Below are 23,345 nucleotides of genomic sequence, written 5' to 3' on the forward strand. Positions count from 1 at the left end.
CAGACCATATGCTGCTTTCACAGGTCTCACAAGTCGTGCTGCAACTGGTATTTTAGGTCCATGAAAATCCATGTTTCCAAACCATGGGCACCAGAAATGAGAAGGCAGCATCCTACTCTAAACATGCCACATGTACATCTAGAGCCATATCTTACTCATCCTCCTCCCCGGCACCAGGGCAGTGTCATCTTTCCCAGTGGGGCTCTGTCCTATGTAGACCACCAGTACCACAGACTATATCCCACACAAGTCTCTGTCCTATTCATCATAATTCTTTTCAAGTTCCTTTGGGACCTTCTGCCTGGTAGCCTCATTCTTACTCATTCTTACCATTAAGTTAAAAATGGATAAAGGGATAGCATTTTGCTTTTGAAAGCACACATACTGTATATATATATATATATATATATATAGTGTATATACTATAGGCTGTCTTTTCATTTCACAGGCAAACCTTTCATTTGTTAAAAAAAAAAAAGGCAGTATCTGTGAATTGCAATAAAGTGCAATAAAATGAGGTATGCCTGTATATATACTGGATGTATATATACACAGTATATGTAGTATATATATGTAACATATGTATATACTTATATACTACATTTGTATATAGTAGGCCAATTAATAGGCCAAATAAACCAATTAATAACCTTATGATGGCCTCTACATGTTCAAGAGAAAGGAATAGTTGCAAGTCTCTCACTTTTAATCAAAAGCTAGAAATGATGAAGCATAATGAGAAAGGCATGGCAAAAGCTGAGACAGGGCAAAAGCTAGGCCTCTTGTGCCAAACAATTAGCAAAGGTGTGAATGCAAAAGAAAACTCTTGAAGGAAATTAAAAGTGATACTCCAGTGAATACATAAATGATAAGAAAGTGAAATAGCCTTATTGTTGATATGGAGAGAGTTTAAGTGGTCTGGATAGAAGAAAGCCAGATACAGCATTTCCTTAAGCTAAAGCCTAATCCACAGCAAGGCCCTAACTCCCTTCCAATTCTATGAAGGCTGAGAGAAGTGAGGAAGCTGCAGAAGAAAAGCTGGAAGCTAGCAGAAGTTGGTTCATGAGGTTTAAGCAAAGAAGCCGTCTTCATAACATAAAAATACAAGGTGAAGCATCAAGTGCTGGGTGGAGAAGCTGCAGCAAGTTGTCCAGCTAAGATCATGAATGAAGGTGGCTACACTAAACAAAAGATTGTAGACCAAACAGCACTCTATTGGAAGAATACACCATCTAGGCCTTTCATAGCTAGAGAGGAGAAGTCAATGCCTGGCTTCAAAGCTTCAAAGGACAGGCTGACTCTCTTGTAAGGGGCTAAGGTAGCTGATGACTTTAAGTTGAAGCCAATACTCATTGACCATTCTGAAAATCCCAGGGCTCCTAAGAATTATGCTATATCTACTCTGCTTGTGTTCTATACACGAAACAACAAAGCCTGAATGACTGCACATGTGTTTACAATATGGTTAACTAAATATTTTAAGCCCTCCCTTGGGACCTACTGCTCAGAAGAAAAGATTCCTTTCAAAATATTATTGCTCATTGATAATGTACCTGGTCACCCAAGAGCTCTAATGGAAAGGCACAAGGAGATTAATATTTTCATGCCTGCTAACATAAAATCCATTTTGTAGTTCATGGATCAAGGAGTAATTCTGACTTTCAAGTCTTACTATTTAAGAATTATGTTTTGTAAGGCTATTGCTACCATAGACAGTGATTTCTCCAATGGATCTGATCAAAGTAAATGGAAAACCTCTGGCAAGGATCTATCCATTTAGATGCCATTAAAAATATTTGTGAGTCAAGGGAGGAGGTGAAAATATCAACAATAAGTGGTGTTAGGAAGGAGTTGATTCCATCTCTCATGGATGACTTCGAGTTCAAAACTTCAGTGGGGGAAGTAACTGCAGATGTGGTAGAAATGGCAAGATAACTAGAATAACAAGTGGATACTGAAAATATGACCAAATTGCTGCAATCTCATTATAAAACTTGAACAGATGAGGAGACACTTTTTATCGATGAGCAAAGAAAGTGGTTTCTTGAGATGGAGTCTGTCTCTGGTGAAGATGCTATGAACATTACTGAAATGACAACAAAAAATTTAGAATATTACATAAACTTAGTTGATAAAGTAACAGCAGGGTTTGATAGGATTGACTCCCATTTGGAAAGTTATACTGTGGGTAAGCCGCTATTAAACAGCATTGCATACTACAGAGAAATCTTCTGTGAAAGAGTCAACTGATGTGGCAAACTTCATTATTGTCTCATTTTGAGAAATTGCAAAAAAAAAAAAAATTACTGGGCACGGTAGCACACACCTCTATTCCCAGCTACTCAGGAACACTGAAGTGGGAGGATCGCTTGAGCCCGAGAGGTTGAGGCTTCAGTGAGCCATGATTGTGCCACTGCACTCAAGCCTGGGCAACAGAGAGAGACCCTGAAAAAAAAAAGAAAGAAAAAGAAAGGAAGGAAGGAAGGAAAGAAGGAAAAAAAAGAAAAAAAGAAAGAGAAAAAGAAAAGAAATAGCCATAGCCACCCAACCTTCACCAACCACCACCCTGGTCAGTCAGTAGCCATCAACATGGAGGCCTGACACTCCACCAGCAAAAATATTGTGACTTGCTGAAGCCTCAGATGATTGTTAGCATTTTTTGGCAGTATTTTAAAATTGAGGTATGTACATTGTGTTTTTTAGACATAATGCTATTGCACATAACAGACTATATAGTACAGTATATAAACATAACTTTTATATGGACAGGAAAACAAAAAAATGTGTGATTTGCTTTATTATGATACTTGCTTTATCGTGGTGATCTGGAACTGAACCTGCGATATCTTAAAAGGTATGCCTGTGTATAGTGTGTGCGCGTTTGTGTATAGTGTGTGCGCGTGTGTGTGTGTGTGTACCCATGAATGCATATATTAAAATGCTGGTTTTAGTATTCTTAGAAAGCATTTATGAAAACAATTCTTGCACCTCTCAGAGTAGCTATGTGCCTCTTGAACTTGGATATATATTTAGAACATTCAGATAAAAATGCAAATATGATTTTTGTTTGCTTTTTATGGAAAGTTATGGTGAATATTTTAATTATATTGAATAGTTCTTTGATATAATTTATGAAACCACATACTTAAAAATCTAAAATGATGTAGATTATTAGAATCTACAACTTTATTGGCAAATTATTTTTCTATAATAACCATTTCCCTAAATAAACATACTTTTGAAAACAATCATGTGCCATACTTTAAACAAATGATTTCTCTGTTTATAGGATAAACAAACATGGTCCTCTTGAGGTTATATTTTGGAGTATACATTTAAAAACTGTCAGTAAAAACTGTCTGGTGTTCAGCTCATTAGCCAGTGTTCATTTTAATTATTTAAAAATTTATTTTTAAATCTCAATAGCTTTAGGGGTACTGGTAGTTTTTGGTTACATGGATGAACTCTATAGTGGTGAAATCTGGACTTTTTAGTATACCAGTCACCCAAACAGTGTACATTGTACCCAGTAGGTAAATTTTCATTCCTTGCCCCCCTTCCATCCTCCCCCTCATTTTAATTCTTGAGCATTGATTAGTAAAGCTTTTCCTTTTTTTAAGATCTACCTAATTTGTCTTATTTTTAGCTAAGTGGGTCACACAGCTCTAAAACCTATTATTTATGGAAGCTAACATTAAAATAAAAATCCAGGTCAATACACATGTAAATCATGGTTGTCCTACATTGGAATAAGTTGCCAACTCTGCCTTTAGATACATTATCTAATGTAACAGTCAAGTTTACTTAATGGCAACAAATCAGTATGTGCTCTTCAGTGACAAGCAGTGATAGTGCCTTCATCTATCAAAAAAGTGAGAGGAAAACATATCATTACTTTGTACACGTAAATTGTTTCAGTGAGGCCAGGCATGGTGGCTCACACCTGTAATCCCCGCACTTTGGAAGGCCAAGGCAGGTGGATCACCTGAGGTCAGGAGTTCGAGACCAGCCTGGCAAACATGGTGAAACCCCATCTCTACTAAAAATATAAAAATTAGCCAGGCATGGTGGCATACACCTCTAGTCCCAGCTACTCAGAAGGCTGAGGCGTGAGAATCACTTGAACCTGGGAGGCGGAGGTTGCAGTGGGCTGAGATTGCACCACTGCAGTCAGCCTGGGTGACAGAGCAGCACTCTGTCTCAAAAAAAAAAAATTATTTCAGTGAAAAATAATTGAAATTGTGATTTTAATTAACATTTTAATGACAAATTTAATGTATGTAATTATTCATTTTAAGTTAATCTGCTAAAAATCTGACTTGAGACATATATTTTGTTTGCATTGTGAACAGTAAGCAATCTGAGATGTTAGGTTTTCTCACCTGATATTGTATTTGTAAACAAAGATAAATGTTGCTTTAATAATTATAATTGTGAATAGAATATGTATTTGATACTTGATTTTTTTGAGACAGGGTCTCACTCTGTTGCCCAGGCTGGAGTACAGTGGCACAATCATAGCGCACCACATCCCTTTAACTCCTGGGCTCAAGTGATTCTCCAGTCTCAGTCCCCTGAGTGGCTGGGACTACAGGTATGCGCTACCATGCCTGGCTAATTTTTAGAATTTTTTTTTAAGAGATGGTCTCTACAAAAAGTGACCATCAAGGCTGGTCTCAAACTCCTGGCCTTAAGCGATCCTCCCACCTTGGCCTCCCAAAGTGCTGGCATTACAGGCACAAGCTACTGTGCCAAGCCAATACTTGATTTTTTTTTTTTTTTTTTTTTTTTGAGACAGTCTCACTTTCCCGCCCAGGCTGGAGTGCAGTGGTGTGATCTCGGCTCACTGCAACCTCTACCTCCTGGGTTCAAGCGATTCTCGTGCCTCAGCAGGGCGCCACCATGCCCAGCAAATTTTTGTATTTTTAGTAGAGACGGGGTTTCACCATGTCGGCCAGGATGGTCTCGATCTCTTGACCTTGTGATCCACCTGCCTTGGCCTCCCAAAGTGCTGGGATTACAGGTGCGAACCACCGCGCCTGGCCTAAAAAAATTTTTTTATTATTTTCATAGCTTAAAAAAATATGTTCCCTCTTCTTCCTCTTCCCCTTCTCTCTACTGTTTCCCCTTTTCTTCTCTTTGTGGGCAATTCAATCCAAGGCCATTAAAAAGAACTGGCCAGGTGGGCTTCCACGGCAGGGTAGAAAGACAGTTGGAGGAGGATATCCATGTGGGGCGAGGGTGGTATGGAATTTCAGAGCCCAAATGGAATGAAGAGGAAGTCAGTGCAGGAGAGTGGCCTCCTCCTGCAGTACCAAAGCCCAAGGAGGGTACCCATGTGGAAGAAGGAGCTGCAGTAGTGATGAGATTGATTACACAGAGTGGGATTAATCAAATAAGTTAACACTTTACATTAAAGATAATGGGAACCAGGTGTCTGTCAGAGAAGGGGCAGACAAATATGGAAAGGGAGAAAGCAAAAATGAACCCTGTGTTATTAATTTGAAATTAGAGATTCTGGTGTGAATTCATGGTTGTCAACATACAGACATGTAGAAATATGGGGTGTGTGTGTGTGTATAATTTATAGCAATGAGCCTATGCAGCATCAAACCTTGGTTTCTAGATACCATTCTCCACTAAAAGGACTTTTCCTCAGAACTTTCCTTGATGAAATGGATGATTCAAGGCTGGGGCAGGGAAAACGCAAAACAAAACCTCAACGCCTGGTGTTAGAAAGTTAGAAACTGCTCAGAATTATGGGGATATGTCAAAAGGACACAGAAGTCAACTTGAATAAGGCTCTCACTAGCCAAATCTGGGGCAACTTGAGCATCAAAATAATGACAGTAATGAATTATAACCCATTGAATGAAACAGAAATCTGTGGGTCCATATTGACTTAAATAAGTCAATGAATTCATTGAAAGTTTGATGAGTAATGGGAATATTTATGAAGAGGCTAAGTTGACCCTAAAAAGGCTCCTTATGGCCAGGTGGGGTGGCTCACACCTGTAATCCCAGCACTTTGGGAGGCTGAGGTGGGCAGATTGCCTGAGGTCAGGAGTTTGAGACCAGCCTGACCAACATGGTGAAACCCTGTCTCTACTAAAAACACAAAAATTAGCTGGGCGTGGTGGTGGGTACCTGTAATCCAAGCTACTTGGGGGGCTGAGGCAGAAGAATTACTTGAGCCCAGGAGGCGGAGGTTGCAGTGAGCCGAGATCACACCACTGCACTCCAGCCTGGGTGACAGAGTGAGACTGTCTCAAAACAAAAAACAAACAAAAAAATCCAACTCCTTATAGTGGAAGGTTATTGAGTTATGCTTAATAATTGGCAAATTTACGACTTTTCCCTGCCATCAGCAGGAATGGGAGCATCAAGACAAGTTACAGAAAATAAAGAGTGCTGTATGTTTTATACATTTGGGTATAGTGTGCAAAATTTAGATTCTGCTACATGGAGCAACAATTTGATCAAAGACTTTCATGTTCCTGCACCTCCATGAGGCTCTAACAACCCCAGCCAATCCAATCAATTTCCAGGCTAAAAAGCCTAAAGGCAGATGTACCTTCAATTGTCTATCACAATACAAACAGCTATCGGCTACCATGTATTGAGTACTTACTCTGCGAATGAACAGGATAATACATTATGTTACTCAATAAACACAATTTTAGCAGATGGGGACTATTAGTCTACATTTTTGGGGGGGAAAAAGGCCCAGTCAAGTTAAGGTACTTGATCAAAGTAGCAGAGTCCTCATTAAAATCTATTTAGTTATAGCACCTGGACTATGAGTCACCACACCATATTGTCCAGTCATGTCACACTGAAACTCAGGTTTCATCTACTCAAGCTTTCATAAATCTTGAGAGGAGGAGAAGGGGCATGGTTAAGACAATCCACCAGAGACCAACTAAGCCAAGGGAGTTGGAGGTGACATCTTTCATAAGCATAAAGGCACGGACAGATACATTCTTGTTCAAATTTTGTCACTCCTATAATCTGCCCTTCTCAGAAGCAACCAGCAATGGGACTAGTGGTATATTTTGGGACTACTGTCAACAAAAGGAGTCATACTCTGTAAAATATTTGAAGAGATTTATTCTGAGCCGAATGTGAGTGACCAATGGCCCATGATACTGCCCTCAGGTCTTGAAAACATGTGCCCAAGGTGGCTGAGCTACAACTTGGTTTTATACATTTCAGGGAGAGATAAGATGTCAATCAACACATGTAAAATGTACATTGGTTCGTCTGCAAAGGTGGGACAACTAGAAGTGGGGGGATTAGGGGGTGAGAGGACTTCCAGGTCATAGGCAGATTCAAAGATTTTCTGACTGGCAACTGATTATTATCTAAAGACCTGCAATCAATAGAAAGGAATGTCTGGATTATGATAAGGGTTGTGGAGACTAAGGTTTTATCATGTAGATGAAGCTTCCAGGTAGCAGGCTTCACAGAGAATAGATTGTAAATGTTTCTTTTTTTTCCTTTTCTTTCTTTTTTTTTTTTTGAGACAGTCTCGCACTGTCACCCAGGCTGGAGTGCAGTGGCACGATCTGGGCTCACTGCAACCTCCACCTTCTGGATTCAAGCGATTCTCCTGCCTCAGCCTCCTAAGTAGCTAGGACTATAGGTGCCCGCCACCATGCCCTGCTGATTTTTCTATTTTTAGTAGAGAGGGGTTTCACCATGTTGGCCAGGCTGATCTCAAACTCCTGATCTCATGATCCGCCTACCTCGGCCTTCTAAAATGCTGGGATTACAGGTATGAGCCACTGCTACTGGCCTGTAAATGTTTCTTATCAGACTTAGAGAGTCTGTTCTGTCAGTCTTAAGGTCTCTGTGTTGATGTTAATGCTGGTCAGCTGTGAGGCACGTCTGGCCATCCACTTCCCATCATGGCCTGAACTAGTTTTTCAGGTTAACTTTGGAATGGCCTTGGCCAAGAGGAGGGGTCTGTTCATATGGTTAGGGGGCTTAGAATTTTATTTTTGGTTTACATTCTCCCTCTTCTAGCTAAGATTTTCCAGAGGCAACATCAATGGCCACCAAACTTTTATTTTGTCCCACAACAATTGCTGAGGTGGCATGGCTGGCTGCCCTGGGTCCATCCTGTCCCTTGGTGGGACCCCTATGGTCAAGGGACTTAAGAGTCAAAAGACTTACAGCCAATTTAAATGTTCTAGGCCAGATGGGAATGAATGTGAACAGGCATTCACTAACCCTTAGAATTTTTAAGGTAATATAAAAGCCAACAAATGAAAAGCCAGAGGCGAGGTTACAAAATTGACTTCTCTACCTTTAACCTCTATGTATTGAGCTACTGTGATCTTGGTTTTAGTTACAGATGAATTGCAATGAACTATACAAAACAATCATTATTAAAACCTTTTAAGCTAAGAAATTTAGAGACTTTTGTTGTGCTGCCATGCTTTTTGTGGTCTTTTAGTGATTTGTCCTAAGGTGGCCGATAAATTTTTTTAAAAAAATATATCTATCGACATAAGTCTCATAACTGGGAGTATTATACTGAAGAGGCTTTGTCATGAAGTATTTTTATATTCTCTCAGTAATTTTATTTTAATTCTATGGGAAGCAGGAAATTCTTTATGGCTGGGATGGATAAAAAAGGTGCCACACATGTAATAACCCAGGAGGCAAAGTCTCTTATTTTACCAACTATTTAGGTGTCTGTGTACTCTTCCTTAATTGGGAGGATCTGAAATAATGCTTTCCCTCAAAACTGGGCCTTACAATCTGATGTGCCCACCTCTTCCACGATAGTCCCTGGGCCTAGAGGGAGGGTGCTTATATAGTTTTAGCAGCAGGGTATTTACAGTGAAAAACAGATTGGGCCCAGGGGGATTCCAAATGAGGGAGATTCGTAGGATTTGTCAAATCATCTCAGTTTTCAGAGTATCATGATTCCAGTTTTCCCAGAAGAAGTAAAACTATAAGAGATAACATTAATAATTTGACAATAAAAAAATAATGTGTGTGTCAGAATAGAAAAAGGAACATATTCCATCAGGGCACCAACTAAAAACATGAAGCAAATTATAACCTGGTACTCTTTAGAGGATTTTTGCAGCCCAGAAATAATTCATGAGTCAATCTGCACTCAAAAACAAAAATCAGGGCTAGAATCTAGTAACAGATGTTATAGTTTTCCCTTGAAACAATTTCTTTCTCTCTCTAGCCCTCCTTTTCTGCTAAAGAGAAACTATAGTAAGACCAATTTGTGTGCAAAATAAGTTTCAGGCTTATTATATTTGGCCTGATTATTCACATAAAGTCAAGCAAGAATTGACTGGTCATAGAGGCTCTTTTCAAATTGGCTTTCTGGAACTTTACCTAAAAATGTGTTATTCTAGTAAAAGCCTTGGTAAAATAACCAGTGTCTCCAATTGTCCTGTTTTAAAAGATAAGGCTTTTTACTGAATTTTTGCAAATAACTATATTGTCATAAAGTCAGAATACTCATGAACAGTTTCTGAATTTTGGAGAACTCAGAAAGGAAAATATGCTCTCAAAAACATACTTTACCCGATTGCTCTAAACTATAAATAACTCAAAAGATATCCTTGACTCTTATCTAATCAGAGCAGCAGTCTTCCAAACAAGATGTCATTTGTTCATTTTGGAAGTGCCATTGACAACCCAAGCAGCTCTTGTCAGATGAGAGACGTTCATCAGGCACGGCACAATCTAGTAGCTCCTCACCTAGTGAGTCAGTCCTAAGGAAAAAAGAGGCTCCCTGTTCCTAAGTATCTCCTCCGTGTATCCCCAGGTAGCAAGAACCTATATAAATAATTTTTATTTTATCATGGAACTCTTTTGGGCACCATTATTTCAATTAGCATAGGGATAGTTTCAGTTAACATCCCATAGCAAGGCAGCACATGTCTCTCAAGTGGGAACTCTCTAGTCCTAAGTCCCAGTAGTTGTCATTGGGAAATGCTTACCGGCTTTTGCCATAAGCCTCAATAAACATGCCACAAAGAGCTATCAAGTGGAAGATTTGCCCTGACCAGCACTTCAACTTCTACCCTGTATTCTGGGAATCTTACTAGTTCTCATTTAGCATGTCCAGTTAACATTTCTCAAAGGACAGATTTACATGCCTTCAGTTTTGCAGTACTAGATAGGGGAAACATCCCCTAGTCAGACACAATATCCATTTTCATAAGACACTTAGGTAAAGGACTCAGAACTACCTTACATAAGGTAGTTGTTTAAACATCTCAAATTTCATAATCCTGTCAACCTTTACATTTTTATGTTCTGATCCCAGGAACTTCTCTACCCTCCAGACCATTTTGCCTTTTCTGGTGAAAAAGGATTTGGGTTCCCAACAGGGAGCTGGGCCAAGGGACTCAGCCTCTTTTATCAATCTTTATCTTAATTTGCCTCGACATTGCCCTAGGCAATGTCGCTTTCTTATTATAACCTTTGCCTTTTAATTTTCCTTAGATTTCTCCTAAGGAAATGTATGAAATGTAGGACACTAGTATGGGGCCTTTTAATGTTGCGGGGCCAGCAGGGGCTCCCTTTGGTCCACCCAACCAACTTTTGACAGTGTTGTAAAGACCTTTGTTTTAACCTCATCGATTTTCATTTTATTTCATTTCTTAATAACCATCTAAAGATTTCCACCCTTCTGGGATGAGTCCTTTGACTTCCTTTTGCCTTCCCCATTTATTTTTGGTTACATGTCCTAATGTTTTATAAGCATCTGTAAGACCCATGAAGGATAGCAAATTTGATAAGGCTCCTCAAACAGTTGTTCGGTTCTGCAAGAGTAATGTCACCCAGAGTGCCCATGTAGAAGGGATCCTCTTAACCACAGCATTTACCACGATGTGGTTAATAGGCATATTAAGTGGGAGAATATCCTGTTCATCATAAAGCCAGTCTCACATGGCTCACATAAGAAGCATTATCAGCTGTTTTGTCTGGGGCGTCCCACTTAGCATTTAATAGGGAGAGTTGGGCAGTCCCCTTATCAGGGTAATCAGCCTTACAGTGGCTTTTATCTGGTTCACCAGGCTGGATATACCCTCAGGAATAACCTCCTGTGCAACTGGATAACATATACTCATCAGTGAGTGTTTAATAGTGGGCTGTGAGTCCTGTATCAACCCAAACTTGCTCTTTCATTATGTGGCATTTAAAATTAAAGATGCTGTCCTTAAATTAGTTGCTCTTACAAGGTTTTCAGGAAGCTGATGACACCAATTAATAATGGAACAATTCCTTTATGTTATATGCTCTGGTTTTAATAGTTACTTGGTTTTGCCTTACCCCACATTGACTATCTTCTTGGTAACCACAAGTCATAGAGGCACTTTCTGTTGTCCCTGCATAAGTTTGCCCTTTGGGGGGCAGCTTTGAGGCTGGTGGCATAAGTTCAGACTGACTTAAATCAGACCTTGGTCTAGCAGCAAGGTTCAACCCAGACTTCTCCTTTAATTTTTTTCTTTTCTTTTCTTTTTTTTTTTTTTTTGAGACAGAGCTTTGCTCTTGTCTTCCAGGCTGGAGGGCAATGGTACGATCTTGGCTCACTGTAACCTCCGCCTCCCTGGTTCAAGCAATTCTTCTGCCTCAGCCTCCCGAGTAGCTGGGATTACAGGCACCTGCCACCATGCCTGGCTAATTTTTGTATTTTTAGTAGAGACAGGCTTTCGCCATCTTGGCCAGGCTGGTCTCAAACTCCTGACCTCAGGTGATCCACCCGCTTTGGCCTCCCAAATGCTGGGATTACAGGTGTGAGCCACCATGCCTGGCCTTTTAAGTTCATTTTAACCATTACAGATAGCAATAACCAAGGGATTGGATATTTTGTTTTTATTCTTATTAGTTTGCATTTCCTTATGCACTCAGTGAAGTAACTTCCTGGGAGTATGAGTATCATCCATCTCTAAATTCCACTGGTAACTTCTACCTTTAGTAACTAAATGCAGCCCAGCTGCAGCTCCATACCATGGGTGACCACGCGACCACCAAGGAGTCAAAGGTTTTTCCTTACCAGCCTTTTATTTTTCTCTCTATCCATTTAGTTTTATTTATATACTTCTTCTTTATTTTAAAGTGTCCCCTAAATAGCCTCAAAATTAGGAAAAAAATTACATTTCCTTTTTTTTTTTTTTTTTTTTTGAGATGGAGTCTCACTCTGTTACATGATCTCGGCTCACTGCAACCTCTGCCTCCTGGGTTCAGGCAATTCTCCTGCCTCAGCCTCCCGAGTAGCTGGGGTTACAGGCACCTGCCACCACACCCAGTTAAAAATTACATTTTCTTTAGCCAACACCACATCCTTGTGTTTTTATAAACTTCCCCAAAAAAGGTTTTGGTGAAGAGTAACACATTTTACTCTCCTATAATTTTAACTCTTAGTAACCCAAATTCCCAGTGAAAAAATAAGGATTGCTTACTTTAACATAACATGGTTTAAAATTTTTAAATTACTGAAGAGAATTTTATGAGTAAATTTACGAAATTAATCTTACCAAATGTTACTAAAGTCATGTGAATTAAAAGGCATCTGAGCTAGTTTCTATTAGTCTGATAAACACTTGGTTTTCTTTAAGTCAATTGATTAGAGCTCTTTCATATAATTTGGTAGTGAAATTTCACTTCCACATTACACATTCAAACATATAGACATAACAGACATATAAACAAAAGCAAATCCTCTACTTTCTTATCTGCCTGTTTTCAAAAATTCTCTCCCTTTACTAAAAAAATTGCAGGAGCCAACAAAAATTGAAGAAGAGATTTACCATACCAGGCTTCTCAAAAGGAAGAAAGACCTGAAGCAGCAGGGTACAGCAGAAGTTGCACTTCTGAGATATCTGAAGAATTTCAAAAAGAAACAGATTATAGAATTTAAAAATTAAAAACTTCTTGCTTTAAAAGTCAATAGTTTTTATAAAAGCTTGTTTAACCAATTATTTCATTTGTATTAGTGTATTTTTAATATCAAAGTTCAATTCCTAGAAAGATTATTATAATTTCCTTTCAATTACAGCCAACTTAATTATATAACTTTTAAAAAAATAAATTCCTTTTTTACTAACCTCATTACAACTTATACAGACCATTCATGACACGCTTGGACTTTCTGGCTTGTCCTAAATATCCCTATTTCTTAAACAACCAGTCATTTTATTTTAAGATAAAAATTTACCATACAAGATCCTCTCTCATACAAAGTCATTTTTCTTTTAACCTTTCTTACCAAAAATACCTCTTTATATCTGTAACTTTCTTTATGTCTCTTATTTCCTGGTTCCTTTTACCTTGTTTTACATATATCCTTTAACATATAAACTAGACAAAAATTATTTACCTTTTAATAAGAACACATTTTTAGAAGAAATGTTTTCCTAGAATCTTAAATTGAAAATTACCCAGATGTTTAGTGGATATCTATTATTTCATACAACTTTAGATTGGAAATTATATGACATTTGTTTACAAGCATTTATTCCATTACATTTACTTGTTTAATTTATTTTTAATAGTTTACCTAGATTATTTATGAAAACCAATATTCATCATTTAAAGTTATTTCCCTGTTAACCATGTTTATAACCTATGAATTTCAGGTGTTTACCTGAGTAAGAAACTTAAGGCTAACTATATTGGTATTTTACCAATAACTCAGGATTTAGCTGTTTTCATTAAACCAACAATATAAGTATCTTTATAAAAAATTACTGTAATCCCAGCACTTTGGGAGGCCGAGGCAGGCGGATCACGAGGTCAGGAGATTGAGACCATCCTGACTAACATGGTGAAACCCCGTCTCTACCAAAAATACAAAAAATTAGCCGGGCGTGGTGGTGGGCGCCTGTAGTCCCAGCTACTCGGGAGGCTGAGGCAGGAGAATGGCATGAACCTGGGAGGCAGAGCTTGCAGTGAGCCGAGATCATGCCACTGCACTCCAGCCTGGGTGACTGAGTGAGACTCCGTCTCAAAAAAAAATATATTACATGGCTGGGTGTGGTGGCTCATGCCTGTAATCCCAGCACTTCGGGCGGCTTAGGCGAGTGGATCACAAGGTCAGGCATTCGAGACCAGCATGGCCCACATAGTGAAACCCCGTCTCTACCAAAAATACAAAAAATTAGCTGGGCATGGTGACAGGAGCCTGTAATCCCAGCTTCTTGGGAGGCTGAGGCAGGTGAATCGCTTGAACCTGGGAGGTGGAGGTTGCAGTGAGCCGAGATCACACCACTGCACTCCAGCCTGGGTGACAGTGCAAGACTCCATCTCAAAAAATAAAAAAAATTACACAAGCAAAGATCATTCCGTTTTGGGTTGGGTTTATAGTTTTATAAACCTCATGCCATATGTTGACATCTTATAGTATTTGGCAGGGATAAGTATGGAACTGCTTGATCAATAAATACAAAAAATGCTGAAAATTCTTAAGACATTTCTAATATTACTTTACCAATAATTTGAAAGCCAGCTTATTTATTAAATATTTTACTTGTATCACATAAACTTGAAAGACATTTGGGTTTCTTTTTCTGTGTGTGTGGTGGCTCAATGTGTGTTGACTGTGGGCAGGACTCTACAGTGTTTCACCACTGAATTGTTTCTGCCCTCTTAGATGTCCGTTTCTCTCTCTGGAATTCTATTACCTCCAAGAGGGCTCAAAATGCCAAGTGATCAGCTCTTATATGTGTTTCCTGGAAGAGCCTTTCTAAACTAATTTTCTTGGGGGTTCCCTGTAGGGCCATTGCACGTCTCGGGAAGTCAACCCCCAGACACTTTTACTTCGTCCCCAGTCACCCAGGAGCACCTTTCAGCTGGGAGGAACAAAATGCCCTTTTTCTTCAGAGCTGAGGACCTCAGTCTCATTTATCTATGAAAAGAACAGTTCAGTTCCTCACACAAATGCACAGACAAACCAATTGAGCTTAATTTTGGAAGAAAAAGCAAGGGAGAAGACTTCTTAGCATGCACCTCCAAACCGGAAACCAAATGAGGTGCCCAAAAAGGGATTCTTCTCCTTGTCTTTAGAAAAAGGCAATGGAGAACACCTTTAGAATGCACCTCTGAACTAGACAGGGATCCCAAATAACTTTCTAGGAGGAAAAAAAAAAAAAAACTCAGAATAAATCAAGGACCATCAGCCAAATGGGAGGTCCAGTGCTCAGAAGGACTTAACAATTTCACTGGAGGAAATGCTCAAAGTTGGGGAGAACTATCACTGGGCCCCTGCTGGTACCTTAGCTCCAAGTTCAGCCAACTCCTTCAGGGCTCTGAGTCTTCTCTGAGGCCTGATGTTAGGTGCCAAATTATTGTAAGTGAAAAAGCCAAACTCTGTAAATTATTTGAAGAGATTTATTCTGAGCCAAATGAGTGACCAATGGCCCATGACACAGCCCTCAGGAGATCCTGAGAACATGTGCCCAAAGTGGTTGGGCTACAACTTGGTTTTATACATTTCAGGGAGACATAAGACATCAATCAATACATGTAAGATGTACATTGTTTCAGCCACAAAGGCAGGACAACTGAAAGCAGGGATGGGGGGTGAGAGGACTTCCAGGTCATAGGCAGATTCAAAGATTTTCTGATTGGCAATTGATTATTGTCTAAAGACCTGGTATTGATAGAAAGGAATGTCTGGGTTATGATAAGGAGTTGTGGAGACCCAGGTTGTAGTATGTAGATAAAGCCTCTAGGTAGCAGGCTTCAGAGGGAATAGATTGTAAATGTTTCTTATTAAAGAGTCTCTTCTGTCAGTCTGAAAATCTCTGTGTTGATATTAATGCTGGTCAGGTGTGAGGCATGTCCGACATCCACTTCCCATCCTGGCCTGAACTAGTTTTTCAGGTTAACTTTGGAATGCCCTTGGCTGAGGAGGGGTTTGTTCAGATGGTTAGGGGGCTAAGAATTTTATTTTTGTCTTACACTATTAACTAGCACAGCGACTCTAAAATGTTAATTATTCTCTTGGCAAATAAGTGATTAGGCTCATGTAAGGATGTGCCCTGAAAGCAAGAAAGGAAAGTGGGTCAAGTAGTCACTGATACAAATTTTAATTTGGCAGTTTTAGATCTAGGAAGAGATTAATGTTGGCTCCTTCACACTCTGAGGATTGGTGGCTATTTCCCTTACATTCAGTGTGAATATGAAGGACAGATTTCAAATGGTCCCCTAAAACAGTTTCTCCCTCTCTTAGAACTCATTTGCATTTGCAAACTGAAATTAGTGTTTCAAGTTAGAATTCCATCTACCCTGGTTGCAGAAGACTTAAGATGTTTTTATACCCTCAGCCTTTTCTTCATCTGTAAATGATGGACCACGTCTCTCAGAATGCATACAGCATTACCTAAACCATGGGGTGGGCCATTGTTTCCAAAAGCAGGCCAAGTTGAGAGGCTCTCTTACTGTAATTCACATAAATCCTAGTCAAACCATATTGCATTCTCGGGTCACGCTGAAAATGTCAACTTGGTAAATCTCCCTTCTCATGGTAAATGTACATGTTCTTTCAATCTGGCTATTGCAGATGACAATAAAGACCCTATTGTTCAGCTTTGGGCTGCTCTATTCTATCTTTTTAAAGCTCCACCTTGTCCATCTTCACCAATCCGCATTTAACTTTTTACCATTGATAAGGCATAAATTATGCTGTGTGGGCTCTGCCACCACTTTGGGTGCCTTGCTTCAAGGTGAAATGGAAGCTTATCATTAGTCCTCTCCCTAGTCCTAACATCTATACTGGGTGCAGGTAGAAAATAGTAATGATTCCTCTCTCATAATTTATAAGTATCATGCTGACATCCTTATAAAAGTAGGTATTCAATTCTTATTAAAATATAACTTCCCTCCTCTCCCTGCTGCAGAAGCTTTCTTCAGCCCACATCCATATCTATCTTTTCTGCACTCATTCAGTCCTCTTTTTTTACTCAATTTGGCCTTTATTTGTATTACCCTTTAACGATCTTTAAATGCTTAATGTGCACATGTCCTTCTTCACACGGCGGCAGGAAGGCGAAGAAGTGCCAAGCAAAGGAGGAAAAGCCCCTTTATAAAACCACCAGATCTCATGAGAACTCACTCACTATCATAAGAACAGTATGGGGGTAACAGCCCCCATGATTCAATTACCTCCCACCAGGTCCCTCCCACAACACATAGAGATTATGGGAACTACAATTCAAGATGAGATTTGGGTGGGGATACAGCCAAACTGTATCAAGGATAGAACCAAGGGTAGAAACCAGACTCAAACTGGGTACTGAAGTTGCTCTACTGGTTACTGTAGAGGTAAGGGCACTTGAGAGAAGAAACTAGCCAACAGTGGTCAAGTATGGTAAGCAATTAGGCAAAAACATAAGAGCAAATTGAACATCTTTAAACTCAGGTTGTATTAGTGAAACTACTGTGAAGTGCTGCCCATTAGGAGCATAAGAGGCTGCTCACCTTTAGGCCAGTCTTCATATTCATGGTGTCAGGTAGCTCTACCTCATCACAACTCTTTTTTTCCATTCCAACATCTTTCTTTTTCAAGTCAAAATTATTAAGGTATAATTTACACACAGCAAAACTGCTCTATTTAGTGTACAAATCTATGAGTTTTGGCAGATGCATACATTCTGTAACCCACACACATCACAGTCAAGATATCCAACAGTTCCATTACCCCTCCCCAATTCTCTTAAGCTCCACTTTATAGTCAACTCCTCTCACCTCACAGGCAACCACTGATCTCTTTTCTCTTTTTATGGTTTTGCCTTTTCCAGAATGTCATATAAATGGAATACAGTATGAAGACTTTTTAATCTTGCATCTCTCACTTAGAATAATGCACTTGAGATTTATTTGTGTGTAGGAGCAGTTTGTTCCTTTTATATGCTGAGTAGATTCTATTGTATATATGTACCACCGTTTGCTTATCCATTCACAAATTAAAGGGCATTTAGGGTGTTTCTAGTTTTAGATGATTATAAAATATGTTCAGGTTTTTGTGTGAACATGTTTTCATTTCTCTTGGGTAAATATCTAGGAGTAGGATTTCTAGGTCATATCACAAGTGTATGCATAACTTTATAGGAAACTCCCAAACCATTTCCCAAGTGTATGTACCCCTCTGCATTCCCACCAACAACATCTGAGAGTTTTAGTTTTTGTCCATCATCAATAGCTTTTGAAATTATTTTTATTTCAACCAAGTAGTGATCACTGTGGCTTTGATTTGCATTTCCCTAATGACTACTATAGTAAATAGACTACAGCAACAAAAGGAACAAACTACTCCTACACACAACATAAATACATCTCAAATCCATTATTCTAAGTGAAAGATGCAAGACTAAAAATGCTTCATACTGTATTCCATTTATATGACATTCTGGAAAAGGCAAAACCATAAGGAGAGAAAACAGATGAGAGGTTGCCTCGGGGTGGGAGGGGTTGCGCATCTTTTCATATGCTTATTTGCCATCCATGTATCTCCTTTGGTAAAGTGATTGTTCAATTATTCACACATTTTAAAACTGGATTGTCTTCTGAGTTGTAAGATTGTTTCATATATTCAGAATACAGTCACTTAATAGGTATATTTTGGCTGGGAGCGGTGGCTCACGCCTGTAATCCCAGCACTTTAGGAGGCTGAGGCGGGCGGATCATGAGATCAGGAGATGGAGACCATCCTGGCTAACATAGTGAAACCCCGTCTCTACTAAAAAACAAACAAATAAACAAACAAAAATTAGCTGGGCATGGTGGCAGGCGCCTGCAGTCCCAGCTATTCGGGAGGCTAAGGTAGGAGAATGGCGTGAACCCAGGAGGCAGAGCTTGCAGTGAGCCGAGATTGTGCTAATGCACTTCAGCCTGGGTGACAGTGCGAGACTCCGTCTCAAAGGAAAAAAAAAAGGTATGTTTTGCAAATATTTTCTCCCAGTCTGTTGCTTGTTCTTTTGTTTTCTTAAGTGACATCCAAAGAGCAAGTGTTATCCAAAGAGCAAGTTTTTATAAATTTCTTTCATGGATTGCATTTTTTGTTGTACCTAAGAAAACTCTGCCTAATTCAAGATCATAAAAATGTTCTCCTATGTTTTCTTCTAAAAGTTTTATATTTTCACATTTAGATCTATGATCCATTTTGAATTATTTTGCATATGGTGAAAGGCATGAGTTTATAGGTGTTAAGCTTTTGTTTTAAAAATGATGTCCAATTATTCCAACATGTGCTTCTTTTCACTATCGTTTAATAAGGCTCAATTTAGCAGACACTCTATATATGATCCACAAAAAGAAAGGGAACCTTCTAGCTTTGGTGTGACAATCCTATGGCTGGAGATGAAAGGGCAGTTTCCAGTTCCTTTGACTGGCAGAAATACCTAATAAGTATGCTTTCTACTCCATAGAAATGCATGATATAGAATAGTCCAGAAAGAACTGTCAATGCTTTCTAGTCAAAGATCACCAGGAACACACCTGTGGTTGAACAAGCTGAATTTACTACTCACGGCAGCAAGGAAGAACACATCACGGGGAACCATGTGGCATACTGGTAAGGTGTTCAAAAAAATCTTTTAGTAAGATTGGGTTTGTGTTAGGTGATCTGATAGAGGGTTTAAGGTGGTGGAACTTTGCCTGGTGGAACTTTGCTCTATGCTCTAAACAGGATATTGTCAGGAAGTGGGGGTAATTCTATGATTGGGTATCTTAATAAATCTTATCTAGAAAGAGGGAAGACTGGAATGAGGCTTAAGCTGTCATTGGCAAAGAGGCAACAGCTACGTAGACTAGTTTGGTATTTTCATTTTGTGTATTCCATTTGGTGGGTTGGACAGCATTTGTGTTTTTGTCTACATTCACACATGATTATGAAGTAGTCTTATTTTTGTCCTGATCCACCATGATCATGGAGTGGCCTTGTCTGATGTTGATGTTCTCTAAAATTATTTGTGTTCAACAAGAATACCAAAGCCTAGTGTGCCAGCATCTACTGCATGTCAGAAACTGCTTTTCTCTTTCTCAGAATATAGTGATTAAGAACTTGGGCTCTAGAGTCAGACAAAATTGGGTTTGATTCTAGAGCCTGCTCTTCACTAGCCTGTGGGACCCAGGGTAAATTATCCAACTTCTCTATGCATCGGTTTCCTCATATGAATATAGGATTTCCTACATTAGAATATAATGTACTTGCTTCATTGGATTGAGAGAAATCAGATGATAGGGGTTAGGAGCTGTGTCAAATAAATCTGCCGTATCATAGGAAAAATTAAGGATATTGGTGCAGGCAAAGGAAAACCAATAGCACAGGTGATTGTGCCAGGAATGGCAAAGAGCAGTTAAGAAAGTGAGGATAGAAAGCATAATGATTTACACTGGGGGGTAACTAACCTTTATAAAGCTGTTAATTTAATGCAAGGATAACGCATTACACTCATGAAAACATGGTGAAACAGGAAAAACGTGCGCACTTTGCAACAAGTAGGCTTCTTACTTAAATGAGTCCATACTGAAACCCTGGGAAGAGTGTTTGATAATGATGAAAACTATGATTGTGCACATAACAGGAGACAGACTCACATGTTGGGTAGAAGGTTGGGCTGGAGCTTTTTAAACTTCAGTGTACTATCAGCCTAGAAATAATTTCTTGCTTTAACATTACTAGTTTCTGCCTTCTTTCTGGTCCTCTTTGAACCACCCCACCATGTTAAGCAATGTCACATCTAATTTCTAAGTTTTTCAATAAGGCAAAAAGACTGTGTGTGTACCCAACTAGAAGAAAACTCAGTCACTTAAGAGGCTGGGTAATTGATATGTGTATTAAGAATTTTGTTAAAAGAATTTTATTGCCTGAAGGCACTAAGAATTCATCATTATTGTTATTTTAAGAGAGAGGGTCTCACTTTGTCACCCAGGCTGGAGAGCAGAGGCACAATCATAGCTCACTGCAGCCTTGAAATCCTGGCTCAAGTGACCTTCCTGCCTCAGCTTCCCAAGTAGCTAGGACTACAGGTGCGTGCCACCATACCTGGCTATTTATTTATTTATTTATTGTAGAAACAGGGTCTCACTATATTGACCCGGCTAGTCTCAAACTCCTGGCTTTAAGCAATCCTCCCACCTTGGCCTCCCAAAGTGCTGTGATTACCTGGCCAGGGCTCATTAAGACATGACAAAATCTTTCAAAATAACATCCAGAAATAAATGTTTTCATTTTATTTTTCTTGAAACAGGGTCTCACTCTGTTGTCCAGGCTGGAATGCAGTGGTGTGATCACGGCTCAGTGCAGCTTTGACCTCCCAGGCTCTAGCAATCCTCCTGCTTCAGTATCCCAAATAGCTGGGACTACAGGAGTGTGCCACCATGCTCAATTATTATTATTTTTTTTTTAAGAGATGGGATCTCCCCATGTTACCCTTGCTGGTCTTAAACTCCTAGGCTCAAGTGATCTTCCCCTGACTCAGCCTCCCGAGGTGCTGGGATTACAGGCGTGAGTCATCTGTATTTTATTTTAACAATCTAAGAAAGGGAGGTCACAGGATGGGAATCAAGAACTTAGAGGAGTTCAGACTATAAAACGAAGAAATACTACAAGTCATGTATTTGTTTGTTTTATAGGCTGAATTCCTACACCAGAAGTTTCCGATGAACTCATGACCTCCCAAAGGAGCTCTTTTAAATCTTAGTTAGTTTATGAAACAGATTCAACTGCTGCTTTGAGTTATGGCTTTTAATAACCGTAAAAATGCACAATCTCCCAGGAGTGGCTACAATCTTGTCAGTCATTTGTACTTTAATAATAATTAGATTCTCTTGTAAAACGACGTGCAAAGGGAAGAAGAAACAAGACGTAATTGTGCACTTCATAATTTTACCTAGAGTTCAACCTTGAAAGGTCACATATTAAGGATAGAAGTTTGTGTAATAACGAGAAAACAGAGGATATCCGTTTCTTCACATACTGGATAAACAACAATCCACGGATCCTGCTAATCATCCAACCCATATGTTGAATTGACAAGAGTATTTAATTTCCTCTTTCTGCTTTGAGAAACTAAATATCTTGACAGTCTGAGCACAGTGGCTTAAGTGGCCTTAATTCTCTGATTTCATAAGTTAATGATTAGGTTGAAGCTATAAACTATAGTCCATTCCATTTAAGACCTGGATCAAAGTTAGCTTCATCCAACAAGTTTTAGCACGTCCTTTCTGAGCTATGTTGTCAATAGTTACCATTCAGTTCCACCATCCTGAATATTCTGCAGTTGATAAACCATTTTGTGAATTTTTTTTTTTTTTTTTTTTGCTTTCTGTGTATGTTTTTGACTCGCGTGTTTCGCTTCGCTAATCAGATTGCGAAAGGAAACATCTCACGTTTGCATAGGACTTCACAGTTCATAAAGACCTTTCCCACCCACCACAAAAAAAGTATGACAAGTTTCCCGTCATCTTCATTTTATAGGTGTGGAAAGGGAGTCAAAGAAAAGTTAATCGATACCATTTATCTAGTTAAGCAGGCTTTGAGCAGTTCATCTCCTCCCGTCCTCAAAACGACCTTCTGAGGTGTCTCCTGCAACCCTGCTCTGAAGCTCAGAGCGAGACGGCCTCACATCCCAGGGGGCTCAGCTCTGGCGGGGCCGCCACGCGCCTCCCCGTGCCTTTGGACGGGCGAGGAGAGCTGCTGCCCCGGCGGGGACCACGTGGAGGGGCCTGGTCAGCAAGTGGCAAGGACGCGGCGCAAAGCCAGGCTTTCTAATGTACAATCCGCGGCTCTTTCGATACTGAACACCCACCTCTTCAACAAATTTCGAGCGCCTGGCAGGCCCTGCACCAAGCCTAGGGTGATGGCGACCCAGGCGGGTTTTTACTCTCAAGGAGCTCAATTCTAGGGCAGGGAGAAGTAAAATTAAAAAAAAAAATCATAACAAACTGAAAAACACATAAATAAGCCACGTCTCTCCTCACCCCTAGCACTTAATCACAAAGGCCTGTAGAGAGTCCCGACGAGAACTTCTGAGCAGGCCCCGCTGTCAGTCCCTGAGGACAGCAGGCAAGGGAGGCTGACGTCCCTGGACGAAGAAAGTGCTGGAGAAACTGGCGACCGTCCCACCTTCCCTAAGGCGAAGGCTCTGAATTCCGAAGACCGTTACTCGGCGCGGAACGCGGGCAGCCGCCGACGTCAAAACACCGGGCCTGGGGGCCGCGGCCTACGCGTCTCCCGGGCTTCGCGCCCCTCGCCCGATCTGATTGGATGGTGGCGGGAAGAAGGCGGGAAGAAGGCGGGGAGACCCCCGGAGGAGGGGCGCGCAGGCCGGCCGGGGGTTCCCACGGAGGCGCCCAGGGGG

The 23,345-nt window shown here is 40.0% G+C and overlaps 1 long non-coding RNA gene across 1 annotated transcript in view; it reads right to left on the minus strand.

Annotated features, from left to right (window-relative positions):
• LOC129136551 (uncharacterized) overlaps positions 1-23,218 on the minus strand; it is a 56,138-nt gene extending 32,920 nt beyond the window's left edge. The window contains exons 1-2 of the long non-coding RNA XR_008538358.2: positions 22,966-23,218; positions 12,800-12,866 (exon numbers count right to left, since the gene is read on the minus strand). This is a non-coding gene — a long non-coding RNA (uncharacterized LOC129136551). The remainder of the gene's footprint in view (positions 1-12,799; positions 12,867-22,965) is intronic.
• Positions 23,219-23,345: the final 127 nt, after the last annotated feature.

The sequence above is a fragment of the Pan troglodytes genome, chromosome 10 (assembly GCF_028858775.2).
Source record: "Pan troglodytes isolate AG18354 chromosome 10, NHGRI_mPanTro3-v2.0_pri, whole genome shotgun sequence".
NCBI classification, from domain to species: Eukaryota; Metazoa; Chordata; class Mammalia; order Primates; family Hominidae; genus Pan; species Pan troglodytes.